This window comes from Armigeres subalbatus, chromosome 1 (genome assembly GCF_024139115.2).
Source record: "Armigeres subalbatus isolate Guangzhou_Male chromosome 1, GZ_Asu_2, whole genome shotgun sequence".
Taxonomy (NCBI): domain Eukaryota; kingdom Metazoa; phylum Arthropoda; class Insecta; order Diptera; family Culicidae; genus Armigeres; species Armigeres subalbatus.
Genome location: NC_085139.1, coordinates 86801130 through 86817665, shown reverse-complemented (window position 1 = coordinate 86817665; position 16536 = coordinate 86801130). Strand labels below are relative to the sequence as shown.

The 16536-nt window shown below is 45.3% G+C and overlaps 1 protein-coding gene across 1 annotated transcript in view; it reads left to right on the top strand.

The window, feature by feature from the left end:
- The window catches only part of LOC134206327 (uncharacterized), a 380581-nt gene that overhangs the window by 85524 nt on the left and 278521 nt on the right, over window positions 1-16536 (top strand). The window lies entirely within an intron of this gene.

The following is a 16536-nucleotide window of genomic DNA, read 5'->3' as shown; positions in this document are numbered from 1 at the left end:
TTAGGCAAATCACGAACCAGATGGCAGTAGTGAGCAAACGTCAAACTCGAACAAAAACTAAACCTCAGCTAAACTCAAAAAGAAAAGCTCTCAATCGATTTTTCATCTAATAGTGGAATTTTTTGAGATTATATGTCATTATATGTCACAGTTCTTGTTATGTAACGGTTATGAAAAAATCTTGAAAATCTGCTATTCGCGTATAACATTTTATCTCTAGAGTATTTTAGAATTTTTAAGAACTCTTTAGTAAGTCTATCAATGGCTCTCAGAAGAACCGTATGCTTTGAAAATAAACATTTTCTTTGTCCATCTGTTGCGTCATGTTGCAGCGGACGAAAAGTTGCGAGTGCTGTCGAATCGATGCTGCTGTGGCTTTGCTTGTCCCGGTTAGAATGAAAAAAAAAATCGTTTTGCGCTATTTTTATAAAAATATGCCCAAATCTCTCACATATTGGAAGAGGAAAACGGCGATATCATTATTATTACCATTTTCGTGACCAATTTAGAAAAAAATATCTCAAAACAGAAAGCTATCAATCGGTTTTGACCCTTCCTTCGGAAGTGTCTATAATTTCACTTTGTATGCGTTACGCAGGTGTGTTACGTATTAATCTATCAAGGAATCTCGTGAATTATTAAATAAAATGTATGGTACACTTTGACATTGAAAATATAATTATAACAAATGATATGACATAGATTATGCCTATTTTTCTTATTTGTTTCAAAGAAACAATTGATCCTAATTGAGGAACATATAGAAGCATGTACAAGAAAATCTTCTCAGAAAAGCAAAAAACGTAAAAATTGAAAGGGATTTCAAAAATTTCTTCAGTGGAAGCTAGATAGCAAATGTGAGCATGTTTTGAGACACTAATAGATCACTTGTCTGCATGTATGTGTGCGTAAGTGTGCAAATTCTGAAATTTATTACCATAAAAATCTCGCTCATTTTTAAGGTATTGAACAAGTTTAGTTTTACCAAATTAGGCATCCATAAGGCGAAATATATGTTATTATTGAACGCTATTCAGTTTCGTTCAGATCGATGACTGTGATTTAGTTAGTTCCGGATTAATTAAATTCTTAAATAATATCAAGGTCTCTGGAATTTACGAGTATGCTATCAGTGTTATGATAGTTAGTAACCAAGTTACAATAGTTATTCAATCCGACGAGCGCCTGATAGATAAGCAGCATGACGTACAGTGCGTTATCATTCGTTGTATTGTCTCTCAACCCATGGCATCCGCCTTTGGGTAGGCAATTATTTTGTCACTTTCACGATAAATCGCCGTGGGAAGCTGAGTAGTTTTATCTCGTTTTATTCTGGAAATATTTCCTTATGACAAAGGAAGGGTCAAAATCTCACTGTAGGTGGATCAATCTGGGTTTTTATTTAATGTTAATATTTTTGTCATTGATGAAAATATGAAAAAAGATAATTCTTTGACTTCTAGAGATGACACCATTATTCTCCCTGTCGTTGGATGTTGGTTCCCTGCCGGCTGGTCAAGATAAAATTTAAGCCGGAACTGAACTCGCATGAGCCATGATTTTGTCATTATATCAGAACAACTCTAGCCGAAGCTCCACCCCTTTGATGAATAAGACCATTGTAAACCGCTTGTTGGCTCCTCCTTCACCTAAACCGACCACACGAAAATGTCATGTTGTGAATTACAGACTGTCTGTCAGCGTAATTCACCATTTGTAGCACCATCTATTCTTCAACCAACACTGAAAACTACGTCAAACAATAATAATCAAAAATGTTCCAGCAATCTTTTAGAAAGTATCAAAGAGTCATTTTTCTACATATTTTTTATCCAATGTCAAATAAATCCAATAGATAAAAAAATCGATTCATAGCATTCCGTTTTAAGATATTCTTAATTGGCCACGAAAATCTTGAAAATCTGCTACTTGCGTATAACATTTTATCTCTAGAAGAAAAAGTACTATTTTTAAAGCGAAAGGTATTGAAAGCTTTAATATTAAACTCTTTAGTAAGTATCAGTGGCTCTCAGAAGAACCGTGTGCTTTGATGGCATAAATTTTCTATCTCCATCTGTTGCGTTATGTTGCAGTGGACTGTGAAACTGAAACTGGGTGCTCTGGGGTGTGCGACGTATGCTGGTTCCCCAATGGAACCAGCGGGATGCAAACTGCCTTAATGCAGGGACCGACGAACCAGTGATGAATGCCAACCAATTGCGAAAATTATAAACAACAATCTTGGCCCTGATAAGGGGCGGAAATTAACTCTTTCAAAAGCAACTGGTTGACCGTGGGAGTTTCTTGCTCGAAACCAAAACACACACAAACGATTTTATCTAGAACACCGCCGTAAAAGCGACGAATTCCAACCTATTGCGAAAATTATCACTAACTCTCTTCGCCCTGATAAGGGCCGGAAATTAACTCTTTCAGAGGAAACTTGTTGACCAAGGGAGATTCTGGCAGCCATTCTGCAAAAAATTCTAGAACGTTGTAACTTTTTCTCTTTTTCTCTGCTCAACACTGATGCCGGCCGGTCTCGGCTCAATACTGAGGCCGGCCGGTCTCGGCTCGTTTCTGCTGCGAGTCTCTGCTCGGCACTGTTGCGGTGTGTGGTCTAGGCTGGGCTGCTTCTTCTGCTGCTGTGTTCCACTTGATGTTCGTCAAAAAACTGATTCATGGTGCTGGGTAGCACCCCGGTTTTATTCATCGTTGATGATGATAATATCCCGTTGGAAGTTCTGAACAGAATGAGAAGGAAAAATTGCGTCACCCTCTTTTATGGCTTATTTTGGTGTGCAGTTGCAGCTTATCCGCTAGCGTCTGCACAAAAGATATTTTAGTTACTAGATAAAGATTGTCGCTGTCGTCGCTATCCGGAACATCTTTTGCTGGCGAGGATAGGGGAGCTAATTGTCAAAGAAAGAAAATCCATACGATTTGACAGGTATGTACCACACATGTTTCGGACAGCAGAACAAAGGGAACCGAAGCGACAATCTTTATCTAGTAACTAAAATATCTTTGTCTGCACCCATCAGAATCAAGCGAACAAATGACGCGAGGAACAAGCGGCACCCAAATTTATAGGTTTCAGTGCAGTCAATGTTTTGCCTCGAAAACAGTTTTAGGCCTATTGAAACAAGTTTTTCGGGTCACATCAAGTATGAATATGAAAGGCATACTTGAGATCTGTCGATTAAGGGGTTTTCCGAAGAGATCCGTTCACTGGGACAAACGCTATTATCATTCAAAATATTTCAACTCAGCGTAACGCGGTCGATTTAGAAATATTGAAATGACACCCAGTATAGTGAAGAGAGACGTAAGTCCTACGTCAAAAACTTGACTTCGAAACACACATTTTAATGACATCAGTTTGATGGAGAAGTTAAAAATAAAAACCCAGATTAATCCACCTAGCGGTGATGATGCCTTTCTCGTGCGGGAAAAAATAGTATTTTGGGCATTACTTCTGAGCCCATCGGGCCAATTTTCAATGGGAAATAATGAGACAAGATTCTGCGTCAGACAAGAATGCAACCTGTTGCAAGGGAATCGGTTCAGGGTAAGTGCATTAAAAGTGAGATAGATTTTTTTACGCGCTTTTTTCTGAGAAAAAGTATTTTGGCCATAACTTCCAAGCCCATAGTCCGATCTGGCAAATTTTCAATAGGAAACAATGGGGAAGTATACTGCGTCGAATGCAACCTGTTGCGAGTAAATTGGTTGAGGGTAAGTGCAAAAAAAGTGAGCTAAACTTTTTGCTCTTTTGGTGCGCACACACACACACACACACACACACAGACATCACCTCAATTCGTCGAGCTGAGTTGATTGGTATATAACACTATGGGTCTCCGGGCCTCCTATAAAAAGTTCATTTTTGGAGCGAACATATAGCCTTTACGTATACTTAGTATACGAGAAAGGCAAAAAGGCAAAAAGGCAAACATGCATTTTAGCCATAACTTCCGATCCCATAGTCCAATCTGGCCAATTTTCAATAAGAAACAATGAGACACTATTCTACGTCGAATGCAACTTGTTGCGAGCAAATCGATCAAGGATACCCAAGCAACCAGAAGTTCAGATTTTACTTAAATTTACTCTTAACCGAACTAATTGGTTCACTATGGTTCACATCAAGTTCCAAGCATGCTTAACGGAACTTTAAAGTTCACTTTTACGCTCCCACCATACAAAAAATTACTTAAAATGAGAGCTGATTAAGCCAAAATAGCCCTTCTTATACGAACTTCTGGTTGCTTGAGTGACACTTTTTTACGCGATTATTCCGTAATAAAAAGTATTTTGTCCATAACTTCCGAGCCCATGGTCCGGCCTGGCCAATTTTCAATTGGAAACAATGGGATAAAAATCTGCGTCGAATGCCTGTTGCGACCAAATCGGTTGAGGATAAGTGCCCGAAAAATGAGTGACACTTTTGCTACATGGGTGCGCACAGACGCACACACATACACACACACACACACACACACGCACACACACACACACACACACACACACACACACACACACACACACACACACACACACACACACACACACACACACACACACACACACACACACACACACACACACACACACACACACACACACACACACACACACACACACACACACACACACACACACACACACACACACACACACACACACACACACACACACACACACACACACACACACACACACACACACACACACACACACACACACACACACACACACACACACACACACACACACACACACACACACACACACACACACACACACACACACACACACACACACACACACACACACACACACACACACACACACACACACACACACACACACACAAGAGGTGGGAGCTCGGGACTTGTTCCTGAGCGCCAATGAAAACCACCAATCGGCGTTTCTCTCAGGAGATGACTGGCCCTGGTACCAGTTCACTGGTTCCCAGCCAGCCCAAGCGGAATCTGCCTAGGGACGTGGCGGAGGTTTGACAGTGGGCTCTGTTGAATCTCTACAAAAACCACATGTCTACAAGCAGCTCTGTACAAGCGACCCGTGCCGCTTCCAAAGCACTTCAGCCCCATCAACAGGAGTGCCAACCGGCACATTAGGATCGATACCAGTAAGGTCCTAATTACGATATACTGGTCACGGCTTACGACAACGGACAGAATCTGGATAGTGGATTGGAAACGATGACATTGGGCTGACGGTCGTGCTGTTCTACTCCCTGAGTAAGGTAGGGTGACACCGACTTGAAATGGCGAGTGGGCCAACAGTACGGCCGCCTCCGTCCCGGTAAAAAACTAGCAGTCCTCCGAATACGTTCAATACTCGTCCACCAAGTTTCTTGGTGAGTACTAGGCTCGGTTGAGATTTTCCCGATTGCGCGATCGGCTCTGAACACGGCCATATAAGTGCGTCCGTGTCAACCCTCGCATGGACCTCACTGCTTGCAAAGATAATCCATGGATCATAAGCGACTACGTACGATGGGTGGAGATAACGGTTTGGAGGGGGGACCCTATAGAATGAATAATTCAACAAATCACGCAGAAGCAGATTCAGGAGCGGCGAACCCGTTCGCCAGTAGTGGGTTGGTGAGATCACCGCCGTCAGTGGCAGTAGTGCTACAGCAACAACAGCGGCAGAAGCAGGAGCAAAAGGAGCAGAAGAAGCAGGAACAACTGCAGGAGCAACGGTCAGGGCAGAGTGAGCTGGACAAGCCCCACAAAAGCCGAAAATAGTGGCCGCGAAGAGATTGGTGGAGGAACTTCACAATTTCGTGGATGGGAGGAACAACGTTCATAAGGAGATTAAGGACATGGTTCACAGGATCCGTAAGGCGTTATTATCGGCAGTGAACGAATTCGATACAGCAACGCTGAGGGCCGATGTAGCGGAGCGTGCATTGGCACAAACTAAGACACATGCTGTTGCACTTCCGCCGGAACAGGGAGGTATCAGGACATTTCCGTTATATCCTAGAAGCAGGGGAAAGGGAAACTGCTCGGGGTGGAGAGTTCACCAGCCTCCATGACTCCCAAAGGGCAAGAACCTCACCGGGAGATGACAGGCCAGGCGGACTCAAGAGGCAGACACGGGAGGAAGCTGTCACCGTCGAAGGGACAGACGCTACTCCACAGGGAGAAGGATGGAGTACCGTAGTAGGTCAGAAGGAGAAGAGAAAGAAAGAGCTGAAGCGAAAAGAGGCAAGGATGGAGCAGAACGGGAAAGAAAAGCCTCGTAGAAAGACGCCGAAGGGGAAGCTGTGCTAGTAAAGGCTAACGACGCTACGACGTATGCAGCGCTTCTCAAAAAAGTTAGAGAAGATCCTGAGTTGAGGGACTTGGGCGAAAACGTGATAAGGACCAGGCGCACACAAACCGGAGAGATGCTCTTCGAGTTGAAGAAGGACCCTGCGGTTCACAGCTCGGTTATGCAGGAGCGCATTGCGAAATCATTGGGCTCAGAGGCGGAGGTCAAAGCCTTAACTCCAGAGATGGTGATTTTGTGCAGAGACCTAGACGAGATCACGTCGGAAGAAGAGCTGCGGGTAGCACTACAGGCGCAGTGCAATATAGGCGAGGTACAAATGTCGATCCGGATTAGAAAGGCGTACGGAGGCACACAGACAGCGATGATTCGTCTGCCAGTAACCGCTGCTCATAAGGCACTGGAAGTAGGCAAACTGACGGTTGGATGGTCGAAATGCCCATTGAAAGCCGCCCCAGAAGTGAGCAAATCTATGGAGAGATGCTTCAAGTGTTTGGGCTTTGGACACCGAGCAGGAGCTTGTAAAGGTCCAGACAGATCTAACATGTGCTGGAAATGTGGGGAAACGGGTCATCTTGCGAGAGACTGCACGCAAAGACCGAAGTGTATGCTATGCACTTCAGAGGACGGAAATGACCATCAGACGGGTGGCTACAAATGCCCAGCCTACAAGAGGGCGATCGCAGGCCAGCAGTAATGCAGATAATTCAGATTAATCTGAATCATTGTGAAACCGCACAACAACTGTTATGGCAGTCTACAGCAGAAACGATGTGCGATGTCGCGATAATTGCAGAGCCGTATCGAGTTCCCCTGATAACGGTAACTGGGTGACAGACAGAACGGGTTTGGCTGCGATACAAGTCATGGGCAAATTCCTATTCAAGAAGTGGTGGAGAGTTCGTGCGAAGGCTTCGTGATTGCCAGAATTAACGGCGTCTTCATATGCAGCTGCTATGCACCTCCAAGGTGGACCGTGGATCAGTTTAGCCAGATATTGGATCTGTTAACCGATAAGCTGATCGGACGAAGGCCGGTAGTCATAGGAGGTGACTTCAATGCCTGGGCCATGGAATGGGGCAGTCGAGTGACCAACACAAGAGGATATATCCTGCAGGAAGCTCTAGCGAAGCTAGATGTACGATTGTGTAATGAAGGCTCGGTGAGCACGTTTCGGAGAGATGGGAGGGAGTCTATCATCGACATCACATTCTGCAGTCCTTCGTTGATGGCAAGTATGGACTGGAGAGTTAGCGAGGAGTACACCCACAGCGACCACCAGGCGATTCGCTACCGTATTGGCCAACGAAATCCTGGTGCAACACGAAGAAGGATATCGAGTGATCGGAGGTGGAAAACGAAAGCCTTTAACAAAGACCTATTCGTTGAAGCACTTCGACCGGACAGCAGTACTGAGATCATTGATGCGGCCGAGCTAACAAGAATGATGGTAAGGGCTTGCGACGCTACGATGCCACGAAAACTAGAACCGAGAAGCAATCGGCGTCCAGCTTACTGGTGGAACGATAGGCTCAGTACGCTACGCGCTGCTTGCCTCAAAGCTCGGAGGCGGGCACAGAGAGCAAGGACGGAACCAGAGAGAGAGGAACGCAAAGCGGTGTTCCGGGAAGCTAGGACCGCATTGAAACGGGCTATCCAGCTCAGCAAGTCAGACTGCTACAAGGAGCTGTGCCGAGAAGCAGACGCCAACCCCTGGGGACGCGTATCGGGTCGTGATGGCGAAGATCAAAGGCCCATCGACGCCAGCTGAAATGTGCCCGGACAAGTTGAAGGCAATTGTGGAGGGTCTTTTCCCGAAACATGAGCCGACCATGTGGCCGCCAACACCGTACGACGAAGAAGGAGAAGCAAACCCCTTAGATCGACAAGTGTCCAATAGTGAGCTTGCGGAAGCGACTAAACGCCTGAAAGCGAAGAAAGCCCCGGGTCCGGATGGAATACCGAACGTTGCGTTAAAAGCTGCGATCCTGGCATATCCGGACATGTTCAGGAAGGCGCTGCAAAAGTGCCTGGACGAAGGCAATTTTCCAGAAATGTGGAAGATCCAGAAGCTGGTATTGCTGCCTAAGCCAGGAAAGTCACCCGGCAATCCGGCCGCGTACAGGCCTATATGCCTATTAGACACGCTCGGGAAGCTCCTTGAGAGAATCATCCTCAATAGGCTGACGAAATGTACAGAGGGAGAACGCGGGTTGTCGAATATGCAGTTCGGATTCCGTAGAGCAGTTTCGACGGTGGATGCCATTCGAACAGTGCTCGAGAGTGCTGAGAAGGCGTCCAAGCAGAAGAGACGAGGAGATCGGTACTGCGCAGTGGTCACGATAGACGTGAAGAACGCGTTCAACAGCGCCAGCTTTGAAGCCATCGCGACGGCGCTGCACAGAATGCGGGTCCCCAACTATCTGTGCAATATCCTGAAAAGTTATTTTCAGGGTAGAGTTCTGACGTACGATACGAACGAAGGACATAAATCGATGCGCGTTACAGCGGGTGTTCCCCAGGGCTCCATACTTGGTCCAACTCTTTGGAACGGGATGTACGACGGAGTGTTGACTTTGCAGCTACCCAGGAAAGTGAAAATCGTGGGTTTTGCGGACGACGTGTCACTAGCGGTGATGGGCGAGACTCTTGAAGAAGTGGAGGTGTTGGTGATGGAGACGATAGCCATGATCGAGCGCTGGATGAGCGGTGTTAAGCTGCAGATAGCTCACCACAAAACGGAGGTGCTATTAGTCAGCAACTGCAAAGCGATCCAGCGGATGGAGATCGTCGTCGGAGGCCATGCGATTACTTCGAAGCGATCACTGAAGCACTTGGGAGTGATGATCGACGATCGGCTAAATTTCAACAGCCACGTTGACTACGCCTGTGAAAAGTCGGCGAAGGCAATGAACGCAATAGCGAGGATCATGCCAAACGTAGGCGGTCCAAGAAGCAGCACGAGGCGTCTGCTAGCTAGTGTCTCGTCATCGATACTGCGATATGGGGTTCCTGCTTGGGGTAATGCACTGCAAACCAAACGGAACCGGGAAAAGCTGAAAAGTGTGTTCCGGCTGATGGCCATTCGAGTCGCGAGCGCATATAGAACGATATCGTCAGAGGCTGTATGCGTTATTGCTGGGATGCAACCCATCTGCATCACCCTGGAGGAAGACATCGAGTGTTATCGGCGAAGAGACACCAGAAACGTAAGGAAGGAGGTGAGAATCCGATCGCTGGCGAGATGGCAACAAGAGTGGGACAGTACGGAGAAAGGGAGGTGGACCCACCGGCTCATCCCAAACCTGTCGGTGTGGATGAACAGAAAGCATGGTGAAGTGAACTTTCACCTGACGCAGTTTCTGTCGGGTCACGGATGTTTCCGGAAGTACTTACATCGGTTTGGACATACTAATTCACCGTTATGTCCAGAGTGCGAGAATGTCGAAGAGACTCCAGAACACGTGGTATTCGATTGCCCAAGGTTTGCGGAAGTACGTAGAGGAATGCCTGCACTAAGGGCGGACAACATCGCAGAGCGAATGTGTCACGAAGAAGGCACGTGGAATGTGGTCAGCAGAGTCGTGACGCAAATACTGTCAGAACTGCAGCGTAGATGGAGAAGTGACCAGCGAATAAGCGTAGTCTCGGGGAAATCCAGTGTGAGTCCAGTGAGCAGTGTTTGGCCTCAGGTCGTCAGGGGCGCCAGCGAACCGGAAGTCTTCTGCCAACCGGAATCGTTGGACCGACCTCGGCACTCGAATTGCCAACCTGCTGAAGAAAGAAGAAGGAAGTGCTTCGGGTATGTAGGGCACCGCCAGTGCGGACGTCACCCACCACCGGAACTGTCGGACCACCTCTGCAACCCGAAGACGAAGACGGCGCAATGCGCGAAAGCGTCCCCTGCGATAGCCGCCGGTAGTCGGGGCACCATCAGTGCGGAAGTTTCCTTCACCGGAACTGGTGGACCACCCTCGACGCCGGGGAAATCAGGAGGATTCGAGTCAGGAAGTTCGTTGCATGACCGTCGAGGGATCGAGACTACGTTGCAGTGGAGCAGTGGATTAGCCAGCCAGTCGGCGAACTAGCCTAAGCTAGGGGCCGGAATTTTAGAAGAAGTGCATGAGCACAGCCCCCCAAGTAGTCGCAGCATCCCGTGGTCCCAGGGGATCGAGGCAAGGAGGATAAGGGACCCGGTTTATCCGGAAGGCACATTTTTAGCAGGTCGGGAGGAGCCCATCCCTGTTCGCCTTCGAGCATAGTGTGGGATGCTCGAGGTGTCTGTCGCGCAGATTTTTGATGGCCTTTAACCCTTGTAAAAAAAAAAACACGTACATACACACACACACACACACACACACACACACACACACACACACACACACACACACACACACACACACACACACACACACACACACACACACACACACACACACACACACACACACACACACACACACACACACACACACACACACACACACACACACACACACACACACACACACACACACACACACACACACACACACACACACACACACACACACACACACACACACACACACACACACACACACACACACACACACACACACACACACACACACACACACACACACACACACACACACACACACAGGCATCTAGGAGTGATGATCGACGACCGGTTGAATTTCAACACCCATGTAGACTATTCCTGCGAAAAGGCATCTAAAATGGTCAGTGCGTTTGCAAGGATCATGCCGAACGTGGGTGGTCCTAAAAGCAGCAGTAGGCGTCTTCTGGCAGCAGTAGCATCCTCGATACTGAGGTACGGAGCTCCAGCCTGGGGAGCTGCGCTCAAGACGAAACGTAACCGCAGAAAGTTGAACAGCGTGTTTCGCCTAATGGCCGTTCGAGTCGCGAGTGCGTACCGAACCATTTCCTCGGAGGCAGTTTGCGTTATCGCAGGGATGATTCCAATCTGCATAACCCTAGCAGAGGATATCGAGTGTTACCAACGGAGAGATACCAGAAATGTGAGGAAGACGGTGAGACTGGACTCTATGGTGAAGTGGCAGCAGGAGGGACAATGCGGATAAAGGAAGGTGGACCCATCGGCTCATCCCCAATGTGTCGACGTGGGTGAACAGGGAGCATGGTGAGGTGAACTTTTACCTCACACAGTTCCTTTCCGGACATGGCTGTTTCCGTCACTATCTGCATCGGTGTGGCCATGCGTCATCGCCATCCTGCCCGGCGTGTATCAACATAGAGGAGACTCCAGAACACGTGGTATTCGATTGCCCAAGGTTTGCGGAAGTACGTAGAGGAATGCCTGCCCTACGGGCGGACAACATCGCAGAGCGAATGTGTCGCGATGAGGGTACGTGGAATGCAGTAAGCAGAGTCGTGACGCAAATACTGTCAGAGCTGCAGCGTCAATGGAGAAGTGAGCAGCAAATTAGCGTCGGTTTGGAGCGAAATCCAGCACAGTGAGCAGTGCTTGGTTTCGGGTCGTCAGGCGCCAGCGAACCGGAAGTCTTTTGCCAACCGGAATCGTTAGACCGACCTCGGCACTTGAATTGCCAACCTGCTGAAGAAAGAAGAAGGAAGTGCTTCGGGTATGTAGGGCACCGCCAGTGCGGACGTCATCCACCACCGGAACTGTCGGACCACCTCTGCAACCCGAAGACGAAGACGGCGCAATGCGCGAAAGCGTCCCCTGCGATAGCCGCCGGTAGTCGGGGCACCATCAGTGCGGAAGTTTCCTTCACCGGAACTGGTGGACCACCCTCGACGCCGGGGGAAGTCAGGAGGATTCGAGTGAGGAAGCTTGCGGTACGACCGCCGAGGGATCGAGACAACGTAGTAGTGGATCTCAGCAAGCCAGTCGGCGAACTAGCCTAAGCTAGGGGCCGGAATTTTAGAAGAAGTGCATGAGCACAGCCCCCGAAGTAGTCGCAGCATCCCGTGGTCCCGGGGATCGAGGCAAGGAGGATAAGCGACCCGGTTTATCCGGGAGGCACATTTTAGCAGGTCGGGAGGAGCCCATCCCTGTTCGCCTTCGAGCATAGTGTGGATGCTCGAGGTGTCTGTCGCGCAGATTTTTTGATGGCCTTTAACACTTGTAAAAAAAGGCACATACACACATACACACAGACATCACCTCAATTCGTCGAACTGAGTCGATCGGTATATAACACTATGGGTCTCCGAGTGTCCTATAAAAAGTTTGTTTTTGGAGTGATCATATAGCCTTTACTGTATACTTAGTATACGAGAAAGGCAAAAAGTTTTAACGGAAGTGATTTTTAGCTCATTTTTGAAACATTGATTATTTCCTAGACAACACATATATTTGACGCTGAATTATGATTACGTGGTCAATTTTGAACAAAATGATGGTATCTATTTTATTCCTAAGTTTTCGAAATATTTCAAATTTAATGGAAAAAGGGAGTAACACGGTTAACGCTTGAACTGTCATTTGAGGTCTTGCGAGATGTTAATTTTTACTATCATAAAATCAATCCTTATTTGCGTAAATTGTCCCTTTTTCCGGTGAATTTGATTCACAGGGGATCATTCCAATACAATTGCTAATCACATTCAATTTGTAGTGGTTTGTACCATGAAAGCAAATAATTTAAAGATTCTACACTTACCCCTGGTATTAAAAACTACGGGGGAAGTGGGTAATATTCTGATCACGCCAATTGTTCCATCCCCCCGGGGTTTATTTCAAATGTTGAGAATGTCAACATATTGCTTCTTTGTTATCAAGGGGATTTCAGTGGTAATTAGACTAATATAAATAAGAAAACGCCTGATTCTTCCACCTATCGGCATTGATGTCTTTCTAGTGTTTTAAATTAACAAAAAACGTATAAGAGAGATACAAAATAGCACTGATAGGTGAATAGATTCTATTATACATATTCATCATAAGTTTGGCCGTTGAATGAAATTTGTTGCGAGTAAATCGGTTAAGGACAAGGTCTTAAAAATAGGCGATTATTTTGTACCTGTTTTGCGCACACACATATACATCCTCTCAATTCATTAAACTGATTCTATCAGTGTAAGTCCCATTCCTCGATCGATCAGTGTAAGTCCCAGCCCCAATTGAGGCTCTCCTTAGCCGTGCGGTAAGACGCGCGGTTACAAAGCAAGACCATGCTGAGGGTGGCTGGGTTCGATTCCCAGTGCCGGTCTAGGCAATTTTCGGATTGGAAATTGTCTCGATTTCCCGGGCATAAAAGTTTCATCGTGTTAGCCTCATGATATACGGATGCAAAAATGGTAACTTGGCTTAGAAACCTCGCAGTTAATATCTGTGGAAGGGCTTAATGAACACTAAGCTGCGAGGCGGCTCTATCCCAGTGTGGGGATGTAATGCCAATAAGAAGAAGAAGAAGAAGAAGTCCCATTCCTCCTATAAAAAGTTCATCATTGGGGCGAACATATAGACTTTATATATACTTGGTGTTCGAGAAGGAAAAACGGCCTCCCGTAGCTATTTTAAAAAGTTCATGGGGACCTAAACCGTTAATCCAATGAAATTAATGTACAAAAGATACTCAGAGCAATTACCGTTCTGATTTTAATTGTATGCCACTACTCATTACAATTGAAAGTCAATTTTCAAATCTGGTCGCTGTATGAATTATCGCACAGCTGGTGCAAAATGGACTGTTTTTGAGAGTCCATAATGATTTAATGTGATCATTTAAACTGGTTTTACAGTAATTTAAACATGCACTATCGATTTTCCCTTTTCCACTTCCCCCAGTGTACCTTACATGAAATTGCCACAATTTGTTTGAGAGTTACGATTGAATGAATTATTGTTATTAAGCCACAAAAGGTACATACATATTAAAATGTTTACTATCATGATGTATATCTAAATTACAACAATCTTAGCGGCAAAAGCTTCAGCATTGGGTAAATAGCGAGTAGAGTAGAGTGGGGCAAGAGTACGCACTTAGTTTTCAATCGATCATGTGGCCCTTATGAAGCAAGATTCTGCATATCAAATGTCGATGATTCATATACTCTTCCTATATGTTACCCTGCGGAAAAATAGTGAAATTATTGAGATTCATTTTAGTAAAACCTTTATTGCAAGACAAGTGAAAAACGCACTCTTACCTCTCAGGTGGGGTAAGATTGCGCATCGGGTGGGGTAAGAGTACGCATTTTTGCAGTAATGTGCTTTAAGCATACGTTAACACAAATAAGAATTAATAACATTGATGTTTATTGAAAGTATATTAGGGAATGTTTAAAGATTACGTAACTCTTAACGGGGGAGAGGGTCCTAGAAATGTGCACTTTCATACGAAAACCATTGTTTTTTCATATACAAAAAACTACAGAGGTAAAAATATATTATATTTCGCGTGTCGTAAACAAAGAAATTTTCCTTAAAGAAAGTCCAACAATCACGTAACGTAAAATTTGCCAATTTCATTATCCCTCCCCCCTATCTTACACTTTTTGTATAAATCCTCTAAAAATTGTATGGATCGTCATACATCTCGCAACCCCTCCCAGCTAAACGTAGCGTAATTTATGAATGTTTCTTTTGATCAAATGAAGTTATCATTTAGATGAAACTGTGTTTTCGGACTATGTTTAGGTGTAAAATTTCAACTTACTTACATCTACCAAATTACTTCAATTTATCCTTAAAACTTGTGATTATTTTCGATTTCTGTCCCTTTTTTCTTAGTTGTGGATCTTTACGCTTTGGAAGTAGTCTAATTTCGGCCGGAGATACGGTTTTGACATCAGAAATTTAAGATTCACATGCGTACTTTTGCCCCACCCGTTCCTGCGTAATTTTACCCCACAGTCCACAGAAAATGTCCAAAAAAATATCTAACTCCATATCTCCCTTGTTGTTTATTCAAATCGCTCACAATTACACATGATAATAGTTGGCCAGAATACCTGTCAAACTGGAGCAGTGCTGCTAGTTCATCTTTTTTCAACTTACTTAAAAAAATCGAAAACGTACTCTTACCCCACGAGCACTCTCGCCGAGATGTATGACGATTTGGCCGAAAGGGTCATTTGGCCAAAAGGGTCGTTGGACCCTTTCGGCCAAATGACCCTTTCGGCCAAATGACCCTTTCGGCCAAATGACCCTTTCGGCCAAACGACCCTTTCGGCCAAATGACCCATTCGACCAAATGACTTTCGGCCTAATGGTCTGTTCGGCCAAATGGTATATTCGGCCAAACAACTTTAGGCCTAGTGGCATTCGGCCAAATGGCTTTCGGCCGAATGGGTTTCGGCCAAATGACCCTTCCTCGTTCGACAGACGACAAATTAAGGGTCTTGTCAGTGTTACCGAAATCATGGAGCCATCAAGAAGTGATGCAGCATGTTCAGGCATCTTTGTACCTCATAAGACAAGCCCGAAAATTGACTGGAGAGAAAGAAATCCTATCAACCATGAACGATATGATTGGGCCTGAATTGGTTGATATCTCTGGCCTATCTATTAGCGAAAGAGAGCGTGAACAAAAATAGCCTTTCATTTGCACATACGACTAATTCTCAATGTAATCTAGAATTCCTTTCAGCTGATTTTTTTTTTTTAATCTGAGATTTATGTTCAAGACCATACAGGAAGCTGTGTGTGCACAACTGGCTTGATGTTCATGTATAAACTTAGAAATTTCATGTACGAATCGGAAAACTTAGTGTTGGTGATGGGTAATCACGAGTATGTTTTGAAAAGGGCGGAATACAAACATTTTTTAAATTTTCGAAAACTTAAATTGAATTATCTAATAAACGGTAGTACTGAGGAAGAAAATAAACAGAAGCTTTTTTGTTCAAAATTGACCCAGTAATCATAACTCGGCGTCAAATACATGTGTTTTCTTGGAAAAAGTTGTGGATCTTTACGCTTTGGAAGTTGTCTTATTTCGGCCGAAGACACGTGGTTTGGCATTTCAGGAGAAATTCGTTATATTTTTGTATGTGCTGTATAGAAAAAAAAAAATTGATAAGTACGTAAAACCCATTAATTAACTCCCACCATAGTCTTCTTACAGCTATGGTACAAAGTCGTGATAAAAATATTCGACAGCGTGGTCAATTTTCACACGGCGACGCAATGATTTATTTTTGAAGGGGGCATGAAGAAACAGTTTTTGTCGTAAAAGATTTTGGGAGAGAAAATATAAACATAAGGACCGTTATGCAAGAGCGCTAAAGAGC